Consider the following 24,772-nt stretch of genomic DNA (forward strand, 5'->3'; position numbering starts at 1 on the left):
CGACACGATCCAGCCACTAATTTTTTAACGCAGGTACAAAGAATAGATTTGCAATTCCCAGAAATTAAATAGAAATGGCTCAACATATTCAAAGATGTTCAACGTCATTTTTAATTTTAAAATGTAAATATAAACAATGACATACCCTTTGCACCTACCTATCTTGATGAGCAAAGATGAAATGTTTAGAGACCCGGTGGTTATTGGGTGGGGTAAGCTGGAGCTTCCGATGCTGTTGGTACGGATGGAAATTGGTGTAGCCTTTTCAGAGGTTAATTTGTAAAATGCAAATGCCCTTTGAACAAACAATTTCACTTCTAGGAATTTAGCTTACACATATACTTGCAAAAGTACACTAAACTGTGTACAGGAATGTACGTAACAGAACAGTTTGAAATGCAACCAGGAATATACCATTAATGCCCATTCATAGGAAAAGGGTTAAATAAATGATAGTGCTTCCACTGCATGGGTGATTATGTAGCTGCTGAAAAAATCTTTGCGTGCTGATGTGGACAGATGCTAAGAATACTATTAGGTGAAAAAGCAAACTGGAGAACAATATCAGTAACGTGATGCGACTTGTTAAAAATCAATTAAACCAGAAAAGACGATAGATACACAGATGTTGGTACACAGACGCTTGTAAAGTCGAAAAATCATTAAGTGGAACCATCATAAGTTGGGACTGTCTATAGAGAGAGAAATTTTCTAGAACTGCATCATTTTGGTCACCTCAGGGTCTAGGGACTGGTGGGTACGGGGTGAAGAGGAGACCTTTCCTTCCATTTTATGACATTACTTTCTATTTGAATGCTATGGAATATATATATATATATATATATACCTCAAGATATAGATGTATCTTCTTAAAACAGAAACAGCCTTGAGAAACAGCAGGGAAGAAAGAAAGGTCAGAGCATGGCGGTGCCCAGCCTGATGCCTGGGGATGTCGTGCCCGGCGGCAGCTGGGCCCCGGCTGCAGGTGGGTGTGTACGGGATCCGTGGGCACGAGCAGCCCACCAGGTGTGTTTCTACCTGCCCAGGAGCCCCCTCCCCTTCTTGGGTAACAGGACCTACTTTCCTTTGGACAGGGGGCCCCTGGCCCGCCGTGCAGACGCCGTCTCAATGGCTCCTGTTACCTTAGACTTACATGAGCCAATACATTCTCCTTCCTCCATGAGCTGATCCACGCTAGGCTCCTATCAGTTTCAAGCAGTGGGCCCCACAAACAGCATCTCAGGGCTTCCTGCAGCAGCTGGCGGCACCCTCCCAGCCTCCCAGCAGGGTGGGCCCCACGCAGGAGCAGCTGAAAGTATTTTGTCATCCATCTGCCTGTGGTTTCCTTACCCTTCCACCCTGGTCCTAGCAGGAGCTCAGCGCGATGTTTTCTGCGTGAGGCAATTGCTCGCATTTTCCAGATCCCAGCGGTGCCTCTGCGTAAGACGTAAATAGGTTTCTGTGCCCACTGTTTCCTTACGTGTCAGGTCTTTTCAGGGGCTAGGACTTCGAGATGGAAGGCTTGAAGCCACAGATTCCCTGAGTCCCAATCCTACACCCTACAGCAGTTTTTGCAAAACCCAAAGGCTCCGCCACACAAAGGCTTCCCAAAGCTGTTCCTCTAACGCTTGGCTTTTCCTATTTATAAATCCCAGCACAAGCAGTAGCAGCGTGAGCACTCTAAGGATGGAAGAAATCCTCTAAGTGAGGGCCCCACTTATTTTTTCCCCTCTTATTTCTCTTGGTCCTGATTTTGTTCTAGTTTGCTCACAAATTCTTAAACAACGTTAGCCATGTGAAGGGTTTCAGAAGTTGAAACGAACGCAAGTTTCCATCTTTCCCTAGTTCTGATAGCTGCTCGGCGTCCTCTCTCAGACGCACGACAACTAAGGTGCCAGGCATCCCAGTTATCGTCTCTCATGAGCCCGAATCTGCTGTCCGGGACGTGGAAACTGTACATCGAGGCGCCCATCCCATCGCACCTGAAACCGACCGTGAGCTCCTGTCACTCAGGGGGAATTTCTAGCCCATTTATGATACAAACTGCCCTCCCAGAAACTGGCAGAAGGAAACATCGTGGACCGCTGGCAGAGGCCCACATTTCTTTCTTTACAGGTGTCACATCACACGCTTAGTGGCCGCAGCTCAGTGTCCCTGCTCGGCACCCTGACACAGTGAGGACAGGTGAGCCCTGTCCCAGGCGCCCACGCCTGCACGTGCAGTGTCACCACCGGCACGACTCCTGCAGCCGCTCGCACATCTGGGCAGGTCTGGGGGCCGTGTCTGGGGCCCACCCTGAGAGACACCAGGGTCCCTCACCACCCCTCCCACAGACTGAGACCCATCCGACAGCCTGCAGCAGGAAGTGACAGTCACAAGGAGACACCTTGCTGGCGGTGTGCACGGATCACAGGGAACGGCTGAGGGGCATCTGGTCGTTCTGAACGCGCCCCCGTCACTTTGCCCGCGAGTCAGGCTGCCTGTGACCCCTGGCAGCTACAGCTTGTAGCAGGTCCCTGACTGTCTGGCTGTCAAGACTGCAGGACTCCTGGGGACCCCAGAGGCTGCAGGCTTCGTGTGTCAGTGTTGGACTTTTTGGTCTCAATCAACTCAAAGGCAGGTCCACAACGAGCAAACTGAAAAACCCAAGAGAAAAACGCCACTGGCATATTTCCCTCAGCTGTTCCCATGGCTCCAAGACGTTTAGGCAAAGCCAGCCCTGGTCGTGGTGGCACGCCATGGGTGCTGGGTGTCAGATGACCCATAAGAGCTGGAGAAAACATGGCGACCCAGGGGTAAGGATACGTGGCTACGATGGCCGGCGGGAAAGAGCTGCTGGCAACTGTGACTTGATCCTGTTTTCAGGTTATAAAAAAGTGCCTTCTAGCTCAAAAGCATGCCTTTCTCAGTTCCCTACACATGTCTCTTCCCTCCCTTGCAGGGCTGCTGGCCCTTCTGCTGTGGGCTCCCCCTTCTCCCGTTCCACCTCTACCCAAAACATCCCCCACTGAACCCAGGGTTTGGGATCCGGCAGACCTGGGTCAGTCGAGTTATTTCCTCAAAAGAAACCTGTGGGTGGCCGGATGGCTCAGTTGGTTAGAGCGCGAGCTCCCAACAACAAGGTTGCTGGTTCGATTCCCGCATGGGATGATGGGCTACACCTCCTGCAACTAAAGATTGAAAACGGAGACTGGTCTTGGAGCTGAGCTGCACCCTCGACAACTGCATTGAAGGACAACGACTTGGAGCTGACGGGCCCTGGAGAAACACACTGCTCCCCAATGTTCCCCAATTAAAAAAAGCAAAAAGATACCCTGCGTGTTTGGCATGATGGGCGGACGAGAGGAAAGCACAGAGAACACATCTGTTCACAGTATTGAAATGATTCCTCAGTGGCTGCAGGAAAATTCTAGAAGCCCCTCAGCCATCCACGGCCTGGTCTCCTTCTTCCTTCCCGCGAAAGAGCCCATTCCACACACATGGGCTCAATTACCGCCCCGGTCCCGTCGCTCATCCGAGTGCAATTCCCCAGAAACCTTGTCTACTTTTATTTATGTCACTAACAGGCTGAAAGGATCTTGGAGGCAGAAATCATTTCATAGTCAGCTAACCTGATGCTAGATAAAATATAAACACATAAATACGAAGCAATAGGTGATTAATAACTTTTTTAATTGATCGATTACGCCTTGTATTGATTGACTGATCAATCAATCGATTATGCCTCGTAAGACCCAGCTCCGACGCCATCACTTCCACAGGCCTCCGGGCCCTTCTCTTCCTCACGATCCCCTCCTCCTCTGAACGGTTCTAGCATCTATTGTGCACACAGTTCCTTGAGCAAACAACCATGACATACTCTCCTTTCACTAGTTTCCGAGCTGCTATTTCTGTTTTTCATGAGTCTATGGTTTATCTCTGCGGGACCAGGAAATGCCTTTCCCTCCCACAGCCTCTGGAGTCCCAAACCGGTCCCTCAATTAGCACAAACAATATCCACCTCATTTGCCAAAGTGAATTCTAACCGGGTATGTTGTTTAATTACAGGCAACTAGTATCCATGACGAATGAAAGCCTGACACGTTTTTGAAGCATGCCAGAATTTTGCAAGCCGGCATTGTTTTCCCATAAATCAAGCTCTTCCTCCACATCTTCTAACCACAGTGCAGGACACAGAAAACAGGACCCTTTGGTACTAAATCTGGAAGCTGAAGTGTAATTCCCACAAGCAACATTGTGAAGGGAGATGTGCGAGTTGTCCGACGCTCCGTCCTGACGTGTGTACACGTGTACGTTATTGTGTCTCTCACCTTTCATAGCCCCTGCTTCCACAGTGGCGCTCGTGGATCTTGCTCGCTGATCTTCACGCTCCAGGTAGAACTGTGGTCTCCTCCCGAGTGGACAGGGCTCACCTGTAACCAAGAGGACATCGTGCAGATGAAGGAGTGTGATTTCCAAAGCTACATCGGAAAGGACCCTGCGGCCCCGCCCTTTGTGCGCTTAGGCCCACTCACTGTCATCGGGCCTGTGTGACAGGAACCGAGGCCTCCTGCAGACGCCAGCGCTGACCTGCCAGCCCAGTGAGCCAGTCACCTGGGAAACAGACCCCGCCCCCCGGCCCCGGTCAAGCCTTCAGCTGACGGCAGCCCCAACGGGCGTTTCAACCTCAGTTTCCGGAGAGAACCTGAGCCAGGAAACGCAGCTTCTCCCATTTTCCTGACCCACAGAAATTGTATGAGATAGTAACTGTCCACTGCTAAGTTCGGGGGTCATTTGTTATGTGTCTCTATATCACCCACACAGCTTACCATGAAAAACCTCACGGAATATAAAAAATAAAGAGTTTCTATGACAAACCAGGCAACTGTAAGTACAGAGGGAAAGACTGGACTTTGTGTGGGAAAAGACGACCAGAGACAAATGAGTTTCCTAGAGTGCGATGAACTGAATGAGCTTATATTTGAAATATGGAGAAAATGTTTTAAAACTTAACCAAAGTGGGGGAAAAGCAATATTGAAGCCCTCGCTGTTTTAGGTCCTATTGCTTGGTTAGGTTGATGAGAGAGCCCAGGGGTGCACACAACGATCGTGACATGTAACAAAAGGAAGATGGAGGCATGTCTGTCACCCTCCGAGACCAGGCCGGTGTCATCTGTCACCTGCACCACAATAACAGTCTCAGCTAGTCTCCCCACAACCTCTCGGTCTCCCGTCTGTTCCAACAGAAGCCAGAGTTCTTTTTAATGTTAAAATCTTATTACACCACCATTGCTTTAAAACACTTAAAAACACGTTCCCTTGCTCCTGAAACGTTCCCCTTCCCCTCCCGCCCTGAGTCCCCAAGCTTGTCACGGCCCCTCCCAGCCCCGGGCCTTTGCACATGCTGCTCTCTCGGTCTGACACGCTCCTCCATCCCAGCTCAGCCCAGCCCAGACCCGCGTCCCCACCCTTCGGACCCCTCCAGGGTCAGTCCCTCCGGGAGCCCGCTGATGGCCTGAGCCAGGTGAGGGTCTTGAAGGCTCCCTTTGCCCCTGGGCCTTGGCTGGCGTCACTCGATGTGTGTGTCTCCCACAGCTGTGAGTAGAGCCACCCTGACTGTATTTGCGTCACTGGCAATAAAATCCTGCCTGGACTCTGCTTGCCAAGCTGTGCCCAGCTCAGCAGCACCCACCTTTGATCCTCCATCTTTAGCGAGTGGGTGGGGGGAATTTGCACTTCTCACACCACGAGGACAGAGATGGTTTCTGATTCGGGTCACCCTTGAATCCCCAAAAATTAGCACAGGGAAGACACGCAACAAATACTGGTAAAATCAGTCAACGTGCTCATTAAGGGCCAGTGCAGCCAGGACCTACCTTAACCTTGCATTTCCCCTGTTCTCCTGCCGTCCCTCAGCCCTGCTCTGACCACAAACACCTCTGGGAAGGGTAACAGACTAGCTCAGTAACAACTTAACGTGAGCTAATTTAGCCAAGGTTAAAAAGCCAATGGGTTCATAAGACGCCAAGAAAATGAGACAAGGAACAGGTGAGTTTTAAAGGGAAAGAAAGCGCCAGAAACTTCCCAATTTTTTTCCCAGGCTCTAAGCTCTTTCTCTGACAAGAAATAGTTATAATAAATCCTAACATACACTTCTTTTCACCGTAGAATGAAAGAATCATTTGACATTAGTCAGTTTCCTACCATTTAGGCTGATGAGACCCCACTACACAACCACACCCCTTGTTCTTGTCTGACTTTTCCATGACACACTTTCAACCAGGGCCGGGTCTAGGTTTGGGGCGCCTAAGCTAATACAATGTGGGGGACCTTGTTTCAGGAAAACATGTAAAGTACAACTAGGAAACGCCGTGATGGTTATGAACACGAAACGTCCACAGCTACGCTGACAGCACCCAGCATGAGAGGGAACGGAAAGTGGTTGTGGTTAAAATGTATGACTTTTCCAAAGTTTGCAAAAGCTACGACGGTCTGACTATCAACGTGACACACCCCTCGCAGAGGCCTGGGAGAAGCCGCTTTTGGAGACCCTGAGGCCTCCCCCAAATCCTCGCCCCGCTCTCTCCTGATTCCTGCAGAAAGCGCCCGTTTCTCATTTCACATCCATAAGCCCACGGTCCTTCTCAAGCCCTGACGCCGCATTACGATCTCTCTCTCTTTCCGTTCGCTCCGTAACACCTCATCCTGAATCTTCTCACCCACTATAGCTGCCGTCACTGTTGGTCAGTCAATCAACAGACCAGCAGTCTCTGCTGCTAGACCCCTCGGTGAGCACTTCCCGGGGGCCCGGCTCCATCCGAGGCCCTGGGGGTACAGCCAAGAACAGGGGAGCCGAGGTACAGGCTTTCCCCGGGGTCCAGGAGGGAGGTGATACACAGGTCAATAAACAGTCAAATGTCAGGGAGAGGTAAGCTATGAGCAGTAGGGAGTTGTGGTAAAGAGTGACGAGGTGACAACCTCTCCGAGAAGGTGGCACCTAAGACGAGCCCTGAGTCACAAGAAAGGAGGGCCACTCAAAGCTGGTGAAGATCATCGATGTATGAGGAAGCCCTCAGAGCCCCGAGCCCGTCCAAGGAGCAGCCAGAGGGGGGCTTCCGGGCAGGGATTTGATCCTCAGCGCAGCGAGCAGCCCCCGGAGGGAACTGAGTAAGATGGTGACATGACAGGATTTGCACGTTTAAATCATCTGTCTGGCTACTGGGCAAAGGATGGCTTTACCGTGGGAGCACGGATGCCAGGGAGGAAGGGGGCTGTGGGGTGGGACGACAGGGTGAAGTGGAGTTACTGGTCACAACAGAGCCACCCTCCCAGGGCCACACGGCACTCAGGCCGGATCAGGCGTCTGGCAGGGCCCCGAGAAATAACGCAGCTGCCCAAAGCCTACCCAACAGTGCTGAGCTCTTCCAGAAGTGCTTTTCCAAATGCCGTGCCTTAGTGGTCGGAGGGTGAGGACGGAGGCTGGGGAGGTGGGAAGATGACGGCTTCTCCATCTTCCCTTTAAAGAGAGAAAGAAAGGATTCCTCGACGCAGAGGCCGCGAAATCAGAACAAACCCACCCAACCCAGCTCAGGAGTTCGGCAGGCAGACAGAATCAGGACTCTCGTGACCGGACCTCCCTCGACCTCTCGGAACCTCGGTTTCCGGGTCCCTAAGATCAGCTTCACCATAGGGTCCGGCATTTCAGCGGGTGCGTGAAGTGCACGGCTTCTTGCTAAGCAAACCACAGGACCGCTGCCCTCCCTCACGTGAACACTTGGCCCCAGACATGGGTTTCCAGGGGCCTGGGAGGAGACGCCACCGTGGTCCTTCCCCTGCAGTTCACCCCACCACTCCCGAGCAAGCCTTTGAAGCCTACGCAAGCACACAGGACTGCTTTTACTGGTGACACGTCTCTGAGAAGTTCAGTTGTGTTTCGGTCCAAAACCATTTGCCGTTCTCCTGCCCGGACACAGAGGTCCCTGTGTGTTGATCTAACCAATCGGCAGTGTTTTGAGTCATACATCACGAGGCCGACGGTGCCGTAAGGATGGATGACGCTCATACATCATCCAAGCCATAGCCTGTCATGATATATGACTTTCATACGTCATTGGGGTGCCACGGCTTTGATGATGCATTGCTCGGAACCATGGCAACCCCTAGGAAGATCAAGGTAAGTTTTGTATTTTTTAAACTTAGTCTCAGTGAGTACCATGTTTTGAGTTTCCACAATGAGGTTTGTGTTCACAGGAGGACGCAGGCGCTCCTGCGAAGCCCCGAGACGTTTCCCTGACCGTCCTTCCTCCACGCTGCACTCTCCACCCTGCTCTGAAGTTCATTTGAAAACACGTATCCAGACCCCGTAAAACATAATCTCACTGCTGACTGTCCGAGCCGATCAGCTGTCTGATTTCCCCACGTCAGCGTCACAGGTGCCCGTGTGGAGAGCAACTGTTTTTCTCATGGCAGTTCCAGCATTTTCGACCCAACTTTCCAAAGGATCCTAGGCTGTGCACGGGCAGAAGTGTCCACCAGGACTCTTCTGGGGAAGCTCACTCGGTCCACGTGACATCGGAGCCACCTGCGTCTCTTCTCTTCTCTTCTTTGTTACCACATGAGAGGGAGCGTGTGCGCGTGTAAGACGGAGGTTCTCTCTGAGACGTTTTCAATATGTCAGAGGGATTGAAATCTAAATCGCAAATCTCCCACCTGACGGCCTTGAGCCTTCACTATTTTCAGCACACTGAGAATTGGCAAAGAAACGAGCATAGTAGAATCGCAACAAGAGTATCAATAATACACGGAAACGTTTTAGTCCAGATCCTTGTGGCAAATCTAAGAGTTCACTCACCTGGGAATGGTCTGAAACACACACACACACACACACACACACACATACACACACAGAAAACAAGACGCTGCTTTCAAGGAGCTGGCCCCAAAACAGGCCTCCGTGAAAAGGCCCTGGTATTCTACTAACCACCGCCCCTGAAATTCAACTATTAAAAATGAATTCATAAGAAACTCCAGAATCAGTGTCCCTCAGAGAGGGATAAACCACTTCCAGAGCAGAGTTCTGAAGTTTCTCAAATACTCTTGCAGTTTGGCATGTTGTATATTCTAAAGCATCCAGCCAATGGCTCTGCACCAACCCGAAGTGACATGGGGGTGTCTGTGACATCTATCACCCTGTCCCTCTGAACTCCCCCCCGGGCAGGACAGGGCAGAACTCCCCTCCCGAGGGCCTGACTTGGGGGCTGAATTCTCTGTCCCTTTTTCTCGGCTGGGGCTGCCAGGGAGCCAGCTGCCGAGGACAGATTAGGCCAAAAGTGATGACCTGGCACCTCTCTTCCTGCCCTGTGCTCAGCGACCAGCCTCGTCTCAATCAGCAGAAGGAAAAGGCGCAGGGAAGAGGCGAGAAGACTCATGCCAGCAAAGGGAAGAATGACCAAGCGCCTCACACAAAGAAACGGGAGATTTGTGATAAGGTCGGGAGGAAGAAGAAAAATGTACCAAATTCTTTGTGGTTGGTTCTTGAAGGCAACTAGAGAAAGGGGGCCTGCTTGCTCAGAAACCACCAATATACACGGAGCCACCAGGCCCCTCAGAGACTAGAGTCCAACCTCTGGTGTTAACAAAGAGCTGGGGGAGGAGGGACCTGCCATCTCCAGAGCAGATTTGGAGGGGTTCACAATCACTGCGTTCTCTGGCCCTCAAAAAGGAGTGTGAGTTCTTCTGTGCCCAGGATGGCCACCCACCCTCATCTGCCACACTTGGCCCCCATCCTGCTGCTCGTTTAAAGCCAAGCCTAAGCTTCCTTCCTCCAGGAAGCCTTCCTGACTTCCCCTGACTATCCCTTAGCTTTGCTCATTTGCTACTTTGGGTGGCCACTTGCCCTTTTTCAGAGATGCCCAGTAACTTCAACTTAGGGAGCTTCAGAAAGGGCACCCCGTGGGGACATGTGAATGTGCTGGGAGCAGGGCTGGCCGTGGTGGCAGGCAGGGGCTGAAGCACAGCTTCTGGGAGGGGAAGCAGGCCTGTCGCATGCTGTGTGCATGCCTGCAAAGCACCTTCCTCCAAGCCGGTGTCCTGAAGGTGGGAAACAGAGTCCCACACGGTCTGTTGTACAGACTGCGAGATTCTTAATATATAATCTATGTGTCGCCTGTTTCCTGACTCTATGGACAACCTATGTTGGTTATTTGCAAGAGGAAGGAAACTGCTTGCAAGTCCCTTCAATTGGGGGGCAAAATAAAACCTGGGCGCCCTCTTTTTACCATTATACTCCAATCGTTTCTTTGCAAAGTTTTAAGATGATACTGGTACAGTGTCATTTTTATATCTGGTTGGATATATGAAGATACAGTTAGATATGTAGAGATATATGGCATCTGCTGTTTCTTTGCTCACACTCAGCCAGATGAGACTCTTCCTTCACTCTCCTCACTTTTCCCACAAACCACTCAGAGCTCTTGAGAATCAACTGAACTCTCCTGACATAAGAAAAGGCACATTTGGGGCAAAGCATTCGCTTTCCAAATTCATAAGACACGTCCTTTTAAATGACATCTTGGACAGGACCTGCCAGGTCTTCAGTTAAAATACTTCACAGGGGGCCGGCCCGGTGGCTCAGGCGGTTAGAGCTCCGTGCTCCTAACTCCGAAGGCTGCCGGTTTGATTCCCACATGGGCCAGTGGGCTCTCAACCACAGGGTTGCCAGTTCAATTCCTCGAGTCCCACAGGGGATGGTGGGCTGTGCCCCCTGCAACTAGAAAATGGCAACTGGACCTGGAGCTGAGCTGCGCCCTCCACAACTAAAATTGAAAGGACAACAACTTGACTTGGAAAAAAGGCCTGGAGGTACACACTGTTCCCCAATAAAGTCCTGTTCCCCTTCCCCAATCAAATCTTTAAAAAAAAAAAAAAAAAGTTCACAGGTTAGTAGGAGATTAAATCACGGTTTACCGATGTGGCAAAACCACCCAGGGAGTGGGTTTCACGCAACGTAAGTCACTAACCGCGCTGCCTGCCTTCCCCTCGCAAGCCTCGGACGCCTAACAGAACAGCACAAAAACTGTTTCCCGCCAGGGTCAGGATGTAGCATTTTTGCTTCACATACAATGGACAGATTCCTTTCCTTTTTCACTTTCCATTGATCACGTGTGTCAAGCACATACTAAGTGTACTTCCGAAACCTCAGCGTCGGTGCAGAGACTGAATGGAGGAAAGCGATAGCCACGTGACCCTTTTCTGAGGCAAAACACTTCTCTGCAGGAAAAGACGTGCTCAGGCCTTCTGCTCATCCCCCTGACTCTAGTTTCTTCTTGACCTTCCTTCCTGCTGGTGTTGCGTCCTTTGTCGCCAAGATAAGTTGTTTATCAAAGTGCTTGTATCAGTTACTGAAAACAAGGCACATGTGCTTTCCCGGGGCGGGGAGGGGGGTGGGCAGTGAAAGGGACGCCGGGATCACACAAGGAACGAGGGAGCCTCTGCTTTCTGAGTCCTAACTTATGAAGGGATTTGAACTAAAAAAGCTGCCGTTTGGAAACACGAATCCCCTCCCTCCAGGGTAGACGTATTGCTCTGAAAAGCACAGCTACTTTACATTTCTTTCCTCTTTCTTAATATTATATGATACTGTTTCTGACACAAACACATGCGTGGATGAGTGTATGGGGACAGATGTTAACGAGACTCTCTGTGGCGATCATTTGGCCATATATACAAATATCAAATCGTTATATTGTACACCTGAAACTAACATAACGTTATGTCAATTACACCTTAATTGTTTTAAGAAAATGTATGTGTGCGTTGCTTTCTCAGGTGCAGTTGGCACATCTTGCGAAGCCCGCCCCGCCTGGCTCTGTCCTGTCCATTCTGCACTGTGGTCCCCACCCTAACCCTGTGCTCACTGGACCCCTGACCTTTCCTTAAGTGACGCCTCCACCGGGAACCCCCTTTTCCACCCTTTGCCTGGCCAATGACGACTTGTATCTCAAGTCTCAGATGAGGCTTCCCTCACCCCAAGAAGCGTCCCCCGAGGTCTCAGACCTTTACGAGGACAGATGCTCTTCCTGTGTCCCCACAGCCCACTGCGGTCCCCTTCTCACACCGTTTGTCACTCTGCACTGCAAACGTCTGCTTCCTTCTCCAGCGGCCTCCCAGGACGGAGGCTCCCAGGGGCCAGGAACCCCGTCTTTCTCATCACTATGCACCCAGCACCCAGCAGTGCTCGGACGCAGCAGGTGTATCACACCTTGGCGGACGAGGGAGTGACAGGACCCATAAATGTCTAAGCTTCTGCACACGCTCAGAGAAGAGCAGGGGCTACACCCCTGCACAGAAAGCTGCACGTCGATCGAGCGCAGCTCCCCCATCAGCCACGGTCCATTCCCGGCCCCTCTCTCTCTGCCTAAACTGTGATCCTTCAGATCTCTGTGTGGCTGGAGCTGTCATTCCTATGTCACCTGAGGGCCACCTCCTGAGAGGGGCCACCTTGCCCGCCATTCTACCTAAATGAAGTCGCTAGCACTAGACACCATCTTGCCTGTGAGGTTTCTTGCATGGCTCACACCCCTGCCCTGCTGCTTTATCCCTGGGCCTGTTGATTCTGTCTCTACCTCCAGTGAGTGAGGCCCCGCCTGCCTTCTTCACAGCTGTATATAGTAGGTGGTGAATGAATAAATGAATGAACCAGTAAAAGCTCCAAAAGTTCTTCAGTCTAAGTCAAAGTTATCATGAAAATATTCAGAAAATGCTTCAAAGTCAACTAGAGAAACCACTAGGCTTCCCTGTGTTTCTTGTCTCAGGACAACCTTTGACCAAGACTAGAAAACACATCCCTTTGGGGTCTTAAGGGGCAATCTGCCTCTGTCCTTCCGAGGACACCCAACACCCATGAGAGCCACCGGCCCAGCAAAAGTCACAGCCACAGGGCCCCAGAACCAGCAACAGTGCTGTCAGCCATCCCCCCGAAGACAAGTGATGCTGCACACGCCGACCCGCCTGCACTCCAGACTCTTCCCCTTAGTCACTGTGTGACACTGGGCAGGTTCCTTAACCTCTCTGAGGGATGGGCGTCTATCTCTTACAAAATACCGAATGATACGCTCGCAGGGCTATTGGCAAAGCTAAGGCGCTGAGGTATAAAACCTCTGAGCAGAGAGACAGGGTTCCACACCTCACCACCGGCTACTGTGATTATCATTCCCATCAGTAAGTAAGAGCGGTTGTTACAGAGAGACAAATGCTGCAGTTTCAGTTATGTGTTTCCTTTTACAAAAGAGCCACCAAAGACGAGTCCAAAGTCCAAAGCTCAGGTTACTGCGTGCCGGCTCCCCACCCCTTTCTGAGAAACCCCTCTGCAATGCCGGGTGCAGAAGCCAACACGACACGGTGTTGGCAGCGTGTTTCTGCTTCTCCAGAAGGAATTATACTGTGTATCCGCAGGATGCGACGCTCGTCTCTCAGGCTATAATTACTTTGTGTCCATTAAGTAACGGTTGCACAGCGTCCTAGTAATTTACTGCGATGCTAAATTATAAGGCTCCCTTCTGAGAATGTTGCTGGAGCTTCCTTCCTCCTTCCCAGGCTTCCCTGCTTTTCTGCCGAGCAGGACACAGAGCCACAAGTCACCCACCCAACCCGATCCTTAACGTCACCAATAAAGGAGCAAGTTCACGCGGCCACTGGGAAAGCCAGGAGGCAAAAGAGCGCACACAGAATGAACGGTGACACCCCTGCCTGCTCCGTACCGCTGCCCAAACCCGGCTGTAGGAAGCATCACGGGTCTGTGTGTGACATTCATGATGTTAAATTGTTCGCAAACAGATTGTGAGGTAGAGTGTGCCCTGTTGAGCGAGTAAATTTAAATCAGTGACACACACTCTGCAACAGTCTTTATAGAGATTGTCGCTTTTTAACAGGAAGAAGGAGCATCTGCTAGGACCAGTTATCATTTCCAATGTTACGGAAACGGACTTTCAAAATCTTAAGTTATGTTATGAAAATGAAAAGCACAGCCATCCTTTTTTAAGGAGGTAGAGTGTATCGAACACAAAAATGAAAGTGCATTCACTTAGAAAATTTAAAGCTAATCAATATCACATAAGTCACAGGTTACTGGAAATTGAGCGGTTGGTTTTGTAGAAAGAGAATTTACACTGTTCTTTATTATGGGCTTAAACAGCATGACCCAAAGCACAACCTGGAAACAGAGTCAGGGGCAAAGCACATGGTCTGCACACCTGAAATGGACGCGATGAATTGACATGACGTTAAAAAAACTAACGGACGACGGGCTCTGTTACCTCGGCGGCAGTGACAGGGGCTGACTGGCCCTGGAGTCTCTTGTCCTTGAGGGTCAGCCGTCTACTTAGGAAAACACCCCCGAGCCGGGGTGGGGGGCCGTCCCCATGAGTCTCCCACCAACCCCACTGCATGCCCCATGTTCCATTTCCATTTTCTTATCCAATTATATCTTGCTCAGTTCGTCACTGAAATTTATAGCAAACTTTGCAAAGCTTTTGACCTGTATCATCTCATTAAACTTTTATGAAAAATCAATGGCGTTCCATCGTGCCACGGGGCTGGCTGGCCGTCCGCGTAGTCGGTGGGGAGGCCGGAGGCTGCTCCTCCCCCAGCCGCAGGAGGAGACGGGTGGGAACAGCAGGAAGTTGTCCCTTCACAGCCTGGGGGCAATAAATAGGAAACTCCAACATTTTTCAAAAACATGCATTTCAAGAGTTGCGACCCTATGACCATGCGCCTGAAAGGAAAACAGAAGAGGAAGTTGTTCATCGTGTGTCTCGTGTTGTTGTCGTGATTCTCCTTGGCTCGTCCCCAGAATAATGCCTCAGTCCCTGGGTCACAGAGAACCCCAGAGGCTGACGTGGCAAAGCAGTTGATTGGCTCGAGAGAAAGAGACAGGTGTGCAGAGCTGGGCCACGAAGAGAGATGGCGCTGGTGCCTGAGGGACACGCAGAGCTCAGACACCCAGCCACGGCGCACACATGCCCAACTCCCCCCACCAGCGCTCGTGGGGGGCTTTCTCAACGACTCGCACGTGTACGGAAATGCCAGGCTGGCTGTCTTCACATGGCTGACATCCCTCCGCCCCCTCTGCGTCGTCCCCAGACTGCACCAGATTAGGCTCCAGAAGTTTCCAAACAGAATTCAAGAACTGCGTGAGGAACTCATGCTGGGGGCCCAGGCTTGTCCCCTGCTCTGTCCACCGTGAGGACATACCACGCGAAGGGCACCTTCCCAGCCTCTTCCCTGAACCCTGGGTCCGTGTACCCAGCCACCTTCCCCACCTGGCTGCCCCGTGGCCCCTCCCAGCCGCCCTCACCACGCGTGCTCCAAAGCTGTCTTGCTGACATGCGCCTACGTTCGCCCTGACAGACTACCTGGCATCCTCTTACCTCCTAAATACGGGAACCTGTGCCCCCTCGCCCAGCCCCCTCTCCACCCCCAACTCTCTTCACAGCCAAAACGTAGCCCTCAACATGTTTCTTCTGGACTCACACATTGTCCCGTTTCCTTGCCCTCCCATCTTGGCCATATAAATTCCTGATAAACTGTGACCCCCATAATGGTCTACCCCAGAGAACAATGACCGTGCACTGCTCTCCAGTAAAATTCTTCTGGGATTCCATCAGTCACCCTCAGAACAAAGCCCAGCTACCCTGTGATGGGCCCAAACTTTCTTCTCATTCGTGGGCTTATTCAGCCATCATTCCCTGAGCTGTCAAGGCCAAGGGCACAGCCAGGAACAATGCTTGTCAGACATACAGGCTCACAGCCGGACCAAAAGCCCACCTCTCGAATCCTGAGACCCGGCAACCTGAGTTGGGTTTCTGTTGAGAAAGAAAATATGGAAAGAGACTCTGAAACCCACACACCATCGTTCTGCCAACAGTTTCTCTGTCCCCTTCGCCTTTAAGGGCTGTCGCAACCTTTCTGGGGAAGAAACAGCTGCAGTGAAAAGAAGAGGCCTAAAAAGATAATCATGAACTTAAACCCCATCGAGCTGGCTGAAGAGGAAGGCGGCAAGGAAATGAGAGCGTTAACAGGATGGGCCACTTTCTACCTGCAGGAGGGCGGGCTGCCCTGGAACACAAGTGGGGGCGGACAGACCGAGCTCAGGTCCCCTCTGCACTTACTCGGTGGCAGGTCTCCATACGTACTTCATCTAGCGAGCCTTACTCCCCTCACCTGCAAATGGAGACACTCAAGCGTGTGTGACGCAGCGGGTTCCCGGGAAGACGCAGCGAGCACGTGACAGAGACCCGAATGTGACAAAGAGCTCGGTCGATGGCAGTCCTCAGTAACACGTGACCGAACAAGAGTTCCCGCGAGCCATCGCTTTCTCTGTCCTCCACCTCACCCTTCTCCTCCACGGCCTACGTGTCTCCTGCACAAATGTTCTCCACTCGGTCCCCTGCACGTCAGGCAACCCCGCCCAAGTCAACCAGAGGGTCGGGCAAACGTGAAGACGCGTTTCAACACAACTCAGGAGTCTCCTTTCTCCGAACGCTCCTGAAGTCTGGACGCTCCGTCCCTTCGGGGGTAGCTCAGCCATTTCTCCTACGGTGCAGTGACCTTGCTGGTTGGCCACCATGTTCCTTTTCCCGACAGAATGCCGGTGCTATTCAAGTAACCGTCTCTCCCTCCGGTGCGTCCCGAGCGTGCCGGCTGCACCTCAAGCTCCAGGGGCCCCCACTCTTCAGGTGGACGGACTGAAGAGTTTGGGGAACGCCTTCTGTGCCTTGTTCTTCTAAGAGAGACATTTCAAATACGGTCTCTGTTCTTTTGGCCACTGTGCAAGGTGCCCGTGGATGACGCCTGGGGCTGAGGGAGCCGTCGGCCGCTGGGCAGGGAGAAGGTGTCGTGCAAGCAGCCAGAGCCCAGAGTGTGTCAGAGCAACACGGCGGGAGCCCCGATGAAACGGCCTGGTGACCTCCCTCTGGGCTTTTTCATTTTTCCAAGACAAGAAATCTCTCGATTGTTGAAGCATTTTGAGGTGGAGTTTTATAATTACTTGCAACCCAAAGTATCCTGACAGATGCACGTGGTCTCAGTCCCAGCAGAAGCCGAGAAGTTCAAGTTTCCGTCTCCAGCAAGAGCCTTCTTCCTAAGCTCCAGACCCGTACATCTGGGCACTGCCTGATATACCACCGACGGCACAGAGACTTGCGCTCACTGTCTTCCCTCAACCGCCGGCTCCCGTCCTCTACTCTCTGCCTCGGTCCCTTAGTGCTGCTTGCCACTGACCCCGCTCTCTCTTTCAGATCCTTGCCCTGTCCCCTCCAGGTCCATGGGTCACCAGACCCCGTTGCTTAGACCTTCTAAACCCCTGTAATTTATACCTCTTCCTTCCCTGCTGCCACTGCCTTCGTCCATCATTTGTCCCCTGGAGTAACACAGAAGGGCAGCTCGCCTGCCTGCCCCAGCTTCGCAGCAGCCAGCCCAGGGCTGTGACAGTAATGAACACCCAGCACTTACTGAGCACGCATGTGATGCACCATGAAGATGCCTGCAGGCATGAACTCGTGTCCCCCACATAGGACACCGCATGGAGGAGACAGACAGACGGGAACCCACACAGGGCAGGCCGTGGCCACCGGACTTTGTAATCACAGCCCTCGAGCACCTCAAATCCTCCAGGGAGCCCTAACAACCCAAGCCCTGCCGTGCTGGCCGAAGCGCATCGTCCTCTCCCTCACGCACCGAGGGCAGTTCCCCAAGTCCCCTCTGACCTCCCTGCTTGTGCATAGGTGCCCCCACCACCAGGCATGTGCATTTCTCTCAGGTACGAACTCCTACACACGCTCTAAGACCCGGCCCAGTTTCACCTTCTCCCCAGCTCCAGCATTAAAGCCAGCCTTACTTGCCCATCATGCTTTTCACGCTATAACATGAATGTCTGTTGCCTCCCCTATTTGACACGAGGCTCCCTGGACTGTGACACACTCCACTCTGCCCCTAGTGAGTGGCACATAGTCGGTCTAAATAATATTCGTGGACTGATGAATTTATTATACTCGTGGCGGTCCAAAGGACTGCCTAGGGTTGGAAGCAAGATTACCCATGAATACTGAAAGTTACTTAACGGCTTCCAACACACTTAAAAATTACTAAAAATCTGTTGAAACTGTGAGCACTGAACCAAATAAATCTTATAACAATCTAGGTAACGAGCAACTGAAACACAGATAAAGCAGAAGAAAGAAAGAAATCGTACACCCCTGCCTCCATGCAAAAGTCATTAGAAGTCAAGATTTTCTCAAGACAAGAGCCAACAAACATCTTGGCAGTGAACTGGGGCAGTCAAATTTAGTTAAAATGATATTATCACAGACAGGAATTTATCCAGTGGGGCCCTCTTCTAAAACGACTCATGCCATCCTGATGGCGCCTCTGAAGGGAAAACAATGCTCTCTGACTTGAACCTTGATTACCGTGGGGGAAAGCCTTACATGGGACATTCTTTTGGTGATAGATGCAACATGTGCTGACGCGTCACAGAACACAAGCACCGCTCTCCAAGGATCCAAGTGTTTAGTCATTCTACGGCCAACACCGTCTCATGCTCTATTTTTATAAAGCTCTGTTTATAAATATGGCTGATTGTGCAGCACTTGCCTAGAACCTGCATTTTTACTGCCTTCTCATCCATTAGCCGTATGGCACAGAACTAAGGCAATTCATGGACATTTGCTTTAAGAAAAAGGGAGCCTACTAGGTAAACAATATTGTCCACTATTCTAACCACCAATTTACAGCCATTGGTGCTGGGGAAACCTTGGGACTGTAAGGACATTTGGAAAAAGAGTGTGTGTATCAAAGAGGGGAAGTAACGTGAGGAAGTAACCAAGTCATACAACGTTGGAACTAGAAGACCTTACCGATCACGAGACTTTGATTCCGACTCATCCCCAAGGCCCAGTAAAATCAACAACAACATGCAGTTAACATCCCGCTACAAGCTTTTCTGTCCCCCAGACTCTTATTTAGACTTATTTAGGGATGTGTTTCAGCCCTAATCAGATAAACAAGTGCTATATTTCCAGTTATTTGCAAAGCCACTAAGCCATTGGTTCATTCGTTTGTTTGTTTTTAATTCTAGTGGGATCAACTCTGTTGACCTTTTATTACACATTTACAGTTATCACACCATATATCAGGTGTGTTACAGGGAAACCTGGTGTCAGATTAATCCAATCTTCCCAGCTGTAACCTTGTGCTCTTTTATAAATCAGAGCTCACTGCACTGAAAGATTTCTCCATCAATGACTACAAAGCAACAATGTTCCTCTTAGTGCAATAATTAAGGCAGAAGCTACAAATAAATATTGCAAATGTCATAGACTCAAAAGCACTCATAAGCAACAATCTTCCATCAGAATATTAATTTTTGTCAGCTTTTCCATAAGAGCCTATCACCATTTACATTCCCAAAATACTTGAGTGGCATCTGAAACCCAGGCCACACCCCTGGCATGCTGATGGCAGCGAGTGAGCAGGGAAAACTGAAAACTGGATGGCATTTAAGGTTTGGGTTTCAAAATAGGTACTTTTTCAAAAGTCAACAAAATTTAAAAGACTATGTAACATTCACAAAAATGATTTTGTGAAATTCAAGAATGTTTGAAAGGATAGTATGTTTTAGGAGAAATAAGAAGAAAATGAAAATAATAAGATACCCCTTCTGTGGAGACAGAATTAAGAAAAGGGCATCAAAAGCTTTTAGGGGGAAGAAAATACACGTCTCAAGTGTGTAACTTCGCACAACATAAGTTGAAACTTGGATTATATCTACATTTGAATTGTTTTCAAAAGTATACCATGCCATCTAATAAACACGAGAAAACATATGGCTTAGGATTTGAAGAAGCAATTTTTTTAGTTGATGTGACTCCAGAGACACTGGCAGGTGTCTGCAATGCCCCCAGAAATACCTCTCCTACAAGGTAAGGAGCCTAGAATTCCAGAATCCTATTTCCTTAGCTTAGGATTTTATCTTATTTGAAAATACAAATAGTCCTGCGAACGTCTGGCTATGAAGCAAACCGCTGTTTATGCTGCAGTGTGAACTCGTTTCTTTTCTCATAAGCTCTCGAAGTGTTGATAAGGGAGAAGTAGAAATGATGGAGGGTCTGGACACCTAAGAGGCAGAAGGAAGCAAAAACAGAGGGCGACACGAGCTAAACTTCTGCTAATTCTCTATTTGGCTGGAGTTCAAGCGATGTCTAAATTTTGACCAATTTAGTACGAAGAAAGTGCTAGAAGGTCTTCACGTAGCTAGCCGGGTTTGCACAGCTGTTAACCTCGGGTTATGTAACAGCCAAAGGCCTTGGCTTTCACCCCATTTCAGAGCCGCCCTGACCAGGTTGGCTTAATTAGTACTCAGGATACCAGTCAGAAGTTAACATTATCTGCTCCTAGATAATGACAGCATTCAGCATGTGCTAAGTAAAACAGGAATTAACACAATTCCAATGGCTTACTTGAATGATAAATAATGAGCCATTTTAAGGAAGAGGTCTCCTGGGGTGTGCGGAAAAACATGGGGCTGCAGGCGGGCTGGCCCGGATGTGGGACTCGGCACCGGCATAAACAGGAAACCAGGGGCTCACATGAGCACGACAGGCCGGCTGGGAAGGGCTCGCAGAAAGTGGGCACAGGGCTTGGCCCCTGGCAGAAGCCAAAACTCTTGTTTTGCTCCATTTTAGCTCCACATCTATACTATTCGCACGTTTAAAACTCCTACCTGAGACATCCACGAAAAGAGCACACCTACCAACAACCAATAAAATGGTCTCACTCATCCAAATTACAGAGGACGCGTGCTGTTCTCTCTGCTTCCACCCTGCCTCTTGACAGGGCATCTAACAAAACCACGGTCAGAGAAAAGTTCCAGATGCTCCAAGGCTCTCGAGAGAAGGCTTACGTGTTTCTTGTGTATTTGTATCATGGTATACACAAAATGTACCTGTGGCAGATGAACTTTTTATGGACAGTCTGTTTTTCTTTACACTTCACCATGGGTGCTAAAGCTTTGAATTTCATGTGACAATGAAAAGGTCTACAACTGTATAAAATACACAGGTGATCAAAACCTGTTCCTTGTCAGATTCACTGCAAGGGTCTGATTTACCAGGACAACTGTGAACGCAAGACTGTCCCCATTGCAAACAGAGTTGAGCCCCTCTGCCTGTGACCATAACAGCCCGGCATCAAACTTCCTTTGAGGACATTACACACTGTCAGTCAAGTTTGGTTCTGTGTCATGGCACATGGTCTTAACTTTAAAAAAAGGTTATTTCTAGAGAAACAGGCCAACAAATCACATTTTCTTAAACACTTGAGTTTAATCATTTATGAGTTCACGCATCTCTAGAAACACATCAGAAAACTTGAAGTCTGGTAACTTAGAAATGACACAACAAATGGCATTTGGTTATTTTTCAAAGGTCACCCAACTATGATATAAAATCATGTTAAAATTATTTATAGAGAAAATAATTATTCGAATTAATTATTGAGCTTGCATGTGTGGAGATCTTTTCTGTTGTTCTTCTACTTTGAATTTTAGGGCAAATGAATAAACAGTATGCTTTTAGTATGCATTTTTTTTTGGTAGGTTCTCACAAAAACAATTGATAGCAAATAACAAACCTGAGTACAGGGACAGTTTTTCTGGATCCTTCTTTAACCAGAAATAAGCTGGACGCCCCCTCAGACTTGTCTTATCTGTTATCAATGGCAACACAACCAAGCTTTAGCAATGTAAGCAGGGCATCTGGAATTCGTAAAGGGGATGCCACAAAGAGGCCAGAGGAGGAAGCCACGAAAGTTCAGGTTTATCATTCATAGATATTAATCCCCAATAAGACAGGGTGTAGCATCACAACCTCCGGGAGGAAGAAAACAAAACCATTCACTGCGTAAAGGTCCCCAGCAAGGAGCCAAGGAGCTCAGAGGCCAGTCTGCTGAGGCTGAGAGCGGTCATCCATCCATCATCCATCCATTCATCCATCCATCCCTCTATCTCTCCCTCCCTCCCTCCCTCTCTCCCTCCATCCATCCATCCATCCATGACTCACTCTGGCCAGAGAAGGGGCTGTGCTTCATTTATTGGGCCTGAGCCCCAGGTTGCAATAGACAATCAATAAAACAGAATCCGGGGCACATCACTTAAAGTGTCTGAAACACATGACTGGTTGACATCACTCCGTGTCCTAACTCGCTCTCCAAGTTCACTTTCCAGAGGTGCCGAGTGCCCCGGCAACAGTTTATAAAAGGCTGGTATCCTCCATGGCTGGGGGGTAAGTGCCTCGGCAGTGACACAACATAAACTTCACGACATGAAATCCTGGAAGTTGATGTAAACAGTTTTTAATAGCAGTGACCATTTGTCTGCTTTGTTTAGACCATCTGGATGTTCCATTGTGTTCGCTTCAGCACTGCCGGCCGCCGGTGACAGTTGATATATGTGTAGTACCAGCAAAGCGCCTGGGCCACTCTGGGGACCTTAAAGAGAACTTCTTAGTGACGGGTGGAATATTCTGTCAGATCACGGCCAGTCGCCTACATCCTTCGTGGCTACGTGCCAAAGGCCTCGGGCTTTGTGTTTTTGGTGTTTTTTTTTTTTTTTTCTATCAAAGAGGAGTTTTGCTTTTACTGTTCGAAAGGTTAGGAAAACTGTGCCAAAGTTCTCGCAGGCAGCTTGGAGAGCTCGCTGGCAGGAGTCGTCTTAGCACGGAGGAAAGAGTTTGAGTGACGCAGTTCCTCAAAGAACACGGGCTTTGCTTGTGGAACACGCACCAGGACACACCAGCCACTAAAACGCCACCCAGGAGCAGCCTGCCCGCGAACAGAAAGAGGCTGGAAAGGACAGGTCACCTGGACGAGCACGCACCGTACGTCCGTGCACCTTCCAGGCCGGTGGTGCATGAAATAGTCGTTCAAGAGTAACAATGCCACTAGGAAAAGCAAGAGAACCACACAAGTCCACATGACAGCGTGTAAAATGTACACAAGCACAGTGGGTGCCCAGCAGCACAAAGGGGGGGCCGGGAAATCCACCCCAATCACGGAGCCACCAGGCCGGCTTTCCCGGAACATCTGCGGAACGCGTGTTTGCACTCCTGGATTCCCCGGCACCCACTGCTGTCCCTGCGGCCGGAGTGGAACTGAAATTGAGGGAAGTGGCAGCGGTGGGTTTGGGAGATGAAAATATCCCTCCATTTCTCAGTTTGGGTTTTTTTGTTTACTATGTCAGTGTAAAACTGGTTTAATAAATGGGATTTCACTTTACTGCGGACGATATAGAAAGTAGATAATGTATATATAATGGCTTGATGGCAGATTGTTCACGTCAGAAACTCAACGATACCCCCTTGTGTTTGGAACCCGGCCAAAACTCAACGCGCCGTAGAAATGTGGGGCAGAAATTTTATGCATAAGTGAAATCTATGATTTCGATAACCCTGGGTACATGATTAGGTAACATGTGCTTCTGACAAGTACCACAATTGTTGCACGTTCCACAGGGAAGGGAAAGGAAAGGTGATGAGAACAGGTGGTCTCATCTGGGAAGCAGGGGCACCATACACCACCAGAGATTTCTCCTGAAGGTTCAACAACACTGTGCCTGCAAAGATGCCTGGTACACGGGCAGGCATTTCAACAAATGTGAGTTGAAGAATTATCATTAGAAAATCTATATTGGAAATTTGATTCAGTGAAGTCATTATATTGGCAGATAAGGAAGGACCCACAATGATGGTTTTAAAAATACATTAATAAATAGCTAAGTTATTTTTTGAGAGAGGTCTCTGTTTCTATTGAACAATTTACATGAAACATTCCAACATCCACAATGGATTAATGGAAGATAAACCTTCCCATAGCATCTAAAAATTGCCTCTGTCACTTAATTCTTTTCATGATTAAAAATTTTAAAAAGAAGCCTTAGTCAATAGTTCAAAAGACCACAGAGAAATGTACCGTATCTGTTAAATAAAAGTCATACATACGGTACCGTGTACATTAAAAACACCACCCTGCAAATAACTGTTCAAGTGGCCAGAACAGTGCCTGGCAGATTGCAGAAGCAGAATAAATATTCATTGAATCAATGAAAGAACTTTTGAAGATCCCAGATACATAATTCTACAATACAGCATGCTTATCTTTCAGCAAACACCAAACACTACACCCCAGCAAATGATACTGAGTTTCCAATGTAACAATATATAGCGACTGACCAAATAGAATTTCCTGAAACAGTGGGGCTCCTTTTTGTCAGAACACAACAGATTTTCAAAAGATAGTGACATAGATATTGACTAAACAATTGTCATGATTTTGTTTTTTTAAATCCATGGCGTTTATTTCCCATTGTATCTTATGTTATAGATTATAGATTTCAAAGTCCTTTCATAACAATTATCTCATAAAAAATGACCTCTCTTTATGCCCTTTTCTCTGAAATAAAACACAACGTAGAGCATATTATTTAAAGAACATAGTTGAATTATTAGAATCACGCCTGATTTTCCATTCACTTTTTACCTCCCTCAAATTAAGTTGTATGTAAAATAATACATGTTTACAAAGGGGTTAAACAAATGGGTTCTGTGACCAATCATACCATCCAAGGATGGACGACATCTGTCATCCCACAAGCTCTCCTATCACTGTGACCTTGAAGGTCTGCCCTCCGAGGGGTGGCGTCTATGTTCCCCCTCCCTGGACCTGGCCGACCGCCATGCCTGCCTCA

At 49.3% G+C, this 24,772-nt stretch overlaps 1 long non-coding RNA gene across 1 annotated transcript in view; it reads right to left on the reverse strand.

The window, feature by feature from the left end:
• Positions 1-3,644: 3,644 nt before the first annotated feature.
• Positions 3,645-24,772, reverse strand: part of LOC109457772 (uncharacterized) — a 39,807-nt gene continuing 18,679 nt past the window's right edge. The window contains exon 4 of the long non-coding RNA XR_016021587.1: positions 3,645-4,412. This is a non-coding gene — a long non-coding RNA (uncharacterized LOC109457772). The remainder of the gene's footprint in view (positions 4,413-24,772) is intronic.

Source organism: Rhinolophus sinicus, chromosome 6 (genome assembly GCF_057876585.1).
Source record: "Rhinolophus sinicus isolate RSI-liver-muscle chromosome 6, RSI-T2T, whole genome shotgun sequence".
Lineage (NCBI taxonomy): Eukaryota > Metazoa > Chordata > Mammalia > Chiroptera > Rhinolophidae > Rhinolophus > Rhinolophus sinicus.